This window comes from Aegilops tauschii, chromosome 1, assembly GCF_002575655.3.
Source record: "Aegilops tauschii subsp. strangulata cultivar AL8/78 chromosome 1, Aet v6.0, whole genome shotgun sequence".
NCBI classification, from domain to species: domain Eukaryota; kingdom Viridiplantae; phylum Streptophyta; class Magnoliopsida; order Poales; family Poaceae; genus Aegilops; species Aegilops tauschii.
Window position 1 is genome coordinate 297,837,203 of NC_053035.3, and position 6,000 is coordinate 297,843,202.

Here is a 6,000-nt window from a genome sequence, read left to right on the forward strand (position 1 = left end):
AGAATAGAGAAAGGACTAGCTACCCTAACTCGAAATCAAGAGAGCCTTGAGAGGATCTTTGAGGCAAAGCTACATGACTTGGATGTCAAAGTGACTGAGATTCAGACTTCAGTGAGAAGATACAAGAAGAGCTTGAGGACAGGAGTGACAGGACAACCACAGATGCTTATCAGAGGGTGCCTAGAAGACAGAGGTCTACAACAGTGCCACTAACAGACACTAGGGCTACAACCTCAGCTCCTGCAGCCACAGCCTCAGTTGCCCCTCCAGTGGCAATCCCTCCATCTTCGCAGACGTCAACCGAAGTCTTCGCAGATGTTGTTATCTCCATGCCATCTTTGCACTCCGGAGCTCTCGGAGATCATGCTTAGAGTGTCGTATAGCACTATGCATTTTCGAGCTTTTTGGTAACTTGTTGCCAAAGGGGGAGAAAGTGTATGGATCATAGGCTTCGAGAGAGTGTGTGTGTTTTGCTTTCTTTTTGCCTCTCTTGCTACTTTATTTGCTTGCTTGTTTGGTTGATACTCTACTTATGTGTGTGTGTGATACTTGTATGGTCATGTGCTTGATCATATCATACTTAATGTTTGTGTTTGAAGGATGATATTCTATCTCTCATGTATGATCGTTCACACTTTGTCTTGGTAATGAGTGCATATTTCACATTCTATCATTTTGAGCGCTCCACCAAGATGTATATGACATGGAAGAGTGACCCATCATCCTAATCGATTGTGCATTTGCATTCAAAAGCAAATTTTAAATAATGCACAAATTTAGGGCGAGCTCTTTCTTATCACATACTTTTCAAAGCGACGATGTATTTCATTCTTATTATCATTTGTCGAAGCTTTGATCTATATGTTGTCATCAATTACCAAAAAGGGGGAGATTGAAAGTGCAACTAATCCCTGGGTGGTTTTGGAAATTCTTAGCAACATATAGCTCATTGAACTAATATTCTTTTAAGATAATCATTTTTGAAAGTTCAATGATTGGCATGGCATGGACTAAGAGATGTGGACCCCTCAAAATGCTAAGGACACATATTGGCAAAAGCTCAAGACTCTACATTTTCATTTTAGTGATCCAAGATCACATTGAGTCCATAGGAAAAGCCAATACTATTAAAAGGGGATGAGGTGTTGCTTAATGGCTTGCTTGCTCAAAATGCTTAGTGATATGCTCCAAAAGCCCTCAACCACTTTCTCATTTCCACATATGTCCTGAACCTAAAGTCAAACTCGGCCCTACCGATTTGATCTATCCGGCGCCACCGAGTTCACTTGACATAGCCATAGCCAGAAACCCTAATCAGTTCGATCTCACCGATAGGGATCTCGGTCTCACCGAGATGGGATTGCAAACTCTTTGTTTCCCTTCGTAACATTTTGGTCTAACTGAGATGAGCGATCGGTCCCACCGAGTTGGCAATGCAAACTCTCTGTTTCCTCTTCGTAATGTTTCAGTCTCACCAAGATGAGCGATCGGTCCCACCGAGTTTGCCTGACCAAGTCTCTGTTTGCTTATTACTGAAATCAGCCTCACCGAGTTCATGTGATCGGTCTCACCGAGATGAAGTTTTGCCCTAACCCTAGCACATCGGTCCCACCGAGTTGATCATGTCGGTCCCATCAAAAAGCCTAACGTTCACATTTTGAACCAGGTCGGTCTCACCGAGTTTCATTATTCGGACCCACCGAGTTTGGTAAATTGTGTGTAACCGTTAGATTTTGTGTGGAGGCTATAAACACCCCTCCACCCCCTTCTCCATTCAGGAGAGAGCTATCAGAACGTGCCTACACTTCCACTACTCATTTTCTGAGAGAGAACCACCTACTCATGTGTTGAGACCAAGACATTCCAATCCAACCACAAGAATCTTGATCTCTAGCCTTCCCCAAGTTGCTTTCCACTCAAATCATCTTTCCACCATATCCAAATCTGTGAGAGAGAGTTGAGTGTTGGGGAGACTATCATTTGAAGCACAAGAGCAAGGAGTTCATCATCAACACATCATCTATTACCTTTTGGAGAGTGGTGTCTCCTAGAATGGTTAGGTGTCACTTGGGAGCATCCGTCAAGATTGTGGAGTTGAACCAAGGAGTTTGTAAGGGCAAGGAGATCGCCTACTTCATGAAGATCTACCCAAGTGAGGCAAGTCCTTCGTGGGCGATGGCCATGGTGGGATAGACAAGGTTGCTTCTTCGTGGACCCTTCGTGGGTGGAGCCCTCCGTGGACTCGCGCAACCGTTACCCTTCATGGGTTGAAGTATCCATCAACGTGGATGTACGATAGCACCACCTATTGGAACCACGCCAAAAATCTTCGTGTCTACATTGCGTTTGCTCCCTCCAAACTCCTCCCCTTTACCTTCATATGCAATGATTTATATTCTGCTGCTATACTCTTAGAATTGCATGTGTAGGTTGATTGCTTGACTTGTGTTAAGTTGCTAAAATCTGCCAAGATATAAAATTGGGAAAAGGCTAGATTTTTATTTGGTCAAGTAGTCTAATCACCCCCCCTCCAGACATACTTTCGATCCTACAGACGTCTTGATCTATCTCTATAGATCTTTATGCCCAATATATAAGCTTCTTCGCCTAAGTCTTTCATTGAATACACACTCTTTAAATAGTCTTTTATTGTGCTAAGAACTTTGTATCATTTCCAATCAACAATATGTCATCGACATATAAAGATTAGAAATGCTATAGATCTCCCACCAAACTTCTTGTATACACAAGCTTCTTCAACATTTTTAATGAAGCCAAACTCTTTAACCACTTCATCAAAATGTTGATTCCAGCTCCTTGATTCTTGCTTCAAACCATAGATAGACCTTTGAAGCTTGCACACCTTTCTGGCATCTTTAGGATCGACAAAACCTTCTGGATGCATCATATATACATCCTCTTTGAGATATCCATTTAGGAAAGCAGTTTTGACATCCATTTGCCATATCTCGTAGTCAAAATATGCGGCAATAGCCATCATAATCCACACAAACTTTAGCATAGCTATTGGTGAGAAAGTTTCATCATAATCAACTCCTTCAACCTGTGAAAACCCTTTCGCAACTAGCCTTGCTTTATAGATAGTAGGATTACCATCCGCGTCAGTTTTTCTCTTGAAGATCCATTTACATTGTATGAGTTTCACACCCTCTAGCGGATCAACCAAGTTCCAAACTTGATTCTCGTACATGGACTCCATTTCGGATTGCATGGCCTTAAGCCATTCTTTAGAGCTGGGCGCCGCCATCGCTTCTCTGTAGTGCTTAGGTTCATCTTCCTCTAAGATGAATATTTCATTGTGAAACCATTCAGGAGGTTCTATAACTCTTCCTGGCCTACACGGTTCAATTAAAGGCTTAACTTGAGTTTCTACAGCTAGTGTAGTAACTTCCGAATCAATTGTGCGCACAACTTTCGGTTCATAGTCTCGCTTACTTTTGCTAGAGATTCAGTAATTTCGTCAAGCTATACTATCCTCCCACTTACTTCTTTAGCGAGAAACTCCTTCTCGAGAAAGTGTCCATTCTTTGCAACAAACACTTTGTCTTCAGACTTTTGGTAGAATGAATACCCGGCTGTCTCTTTGGGATAACCTACAAAGTAACATTTGTCTGCTTTGGGATCGAGCTTATTTGGTTGTAAATGCTTAACATAGGCTTCACAACCCCAAATCTTGAGGTGCGACAAATTGGGTTTCTTCCCATTCCATAACTCATATGGTGTCGTCTCAACATACTTAGACGGTGCTATGTTTAGTGTATCTGTTGTTGTATCAAGTGCATATCCCCAAAATGATAAAGGTAGATCGGTACATGACATCATTAACCTTACCATGTCTAACAGGGTTCGGTTACACCTCTCAGATACTCCATTTCTTTGTGGAGTTCCGGGAGGAGTAAGTTGTGAAACAATTCCATGATCACTTAGATGTTTGCTAGACTCATGACTTAGATATTCTCCACCACGATCTGATCATAGAAACTTTATCTTTTTGCCAAGATGATTCTCTACTTCGTTCTAAAATTCTTAGAACTTTTAAAATGTTTCAGACTTATGTTTCATCAAGTTAATATAGCCATATCTACTTAAATCATCAGTGAATGTTATGAAGTATAAATATCCGTCGCGCGCCAGTATGCTCATTGGACCACATACATCACTATGTATTATTTCCAATAATTCATGCGCCCGTTCAAGATGACCAGTGAACAGTGTTTTAGCCATTTCCCCCATCATACAAGCTTCACATGTGTCAAACGATTCAAAATCAAATGATGTTAACACTCCATCTTTATGAAGGTTATTCATATGTTTCTTCCCAATGTGACCAAGACGGCAGTGCCACATGTAAGTGGTATTATCAGTCTTCTTAAGACGTTTAGCATTATTGTTGTAGATATCTTTTCACGTTCAAGATCCAATAAGAATAAGCCACCAACCTTGGGTGCAAATCCATAAAACATATTCTTATAATATATTTAACAACCATTGTTCTTAGATTTATAAGAATAATCGTCATTTATCCAACATGATCCAGAGATAATGTTCTTACATAACTTCGGAACAAAATAAAAATTACTTAGTTCCAAGATAAATCCCAAGGGTAAACATAAAAACATGACACCGACGGCTTCAACAACAATCCCATCACCATTCCTGACATGCATCACGACTTTGTTTCTACTCAGCTTGCGAATCTTCCGTAGTCCCAGCGTCGTGTTGCAAACATGAGCAACAGATCCGGTATCAAATACCCATGACTTGGAATTTTCACCAAGTAGAATATCGATAACTTGTATAACTTCTATACCTTTACTAGAAGACATGTTCTTTTTATCCGTCAAATACTTCAGGCAATTTCTCTTTGCAGTAGAAACATATACTCTCACAAGATGCTCCACCCTTGTTCCTCTTGGTGTTGCGTTTCTTCTTGAAACTTTTTGTTTTGTTCACTAGCAACTTTTGCTCGTTCTGCATCTCGAATTCATTGGTTTTGATCATCGCTTCATAAAGTGAAGTAAGGATCAAATCATTTTCCCGTGTGGAAAATCAATACCCATTGTAGTAATACTATCATAATAGTCTACAAGCCACCCACCTTGCTCACCAACTTTAGATATTTTGCATTCTTCCATTGCTTCAGTCATCTCATAAACTTCAGATGTTTCTTTGTGATACAAAACTTCCAGTGACTCGACCATTTTGATGGTACTGGATTGTTCAAAACGTTTCTGTAGCACTAAATCCATGCAAGATAGCATAATACTCTTGACAACACTGAAATCATTCTTGTGAGATATAAACATGTTTGACATCCTGGGACGCTCCTGGCACCGGAGGATCACCAAGTTGTTGATCCAGCACATATTCTTTCTTAGCACTTCTGAGAACACATCTCAGAGTGTTGATCCAATCCTCATAGTTTCCACCATTTGTAGCTACATTTTCTTTCCCAGACAGAGGTGCTAAACTGAAATTATTGTGAGCCATTGATCTACAACAATAAACACAATATTCACTTAGACAATGTTCATAATTAATTTGCACTAGTGTTTATGACGAAGGCTATACCACATCATATGCAACCTACAAAACCAAGTTAGATGGCCTCTAATCGGTTTGGCAAATTTTAATTACGTGGCTTCTAGGGTTTCCGAATAACACTAGCTATCTACGTCCACCATCAAGGCAATAATTCTTGTTGCTAGATTAACTTTCAGGGTGTGTGAGGGAAGAGACTTAATTAAAGATCTCTAGCCCCACACTAAACTTTGTCAATATGCATGACCCCCTAGAAGATCGAACATCTTCATTGCCCTCTCGTGCTTGCGATAGTTCACTATTATTCTTGGCTATGATGAAGCCCAAGAACTATTAGTAGATCGTCGACAGCCAGAGCTGATCGATTGTCAGAACTTTGTACAAAGCTACATCATGTCGTCAATGAACTAAACCTAAGCAACACTTGAGGGAAGCATA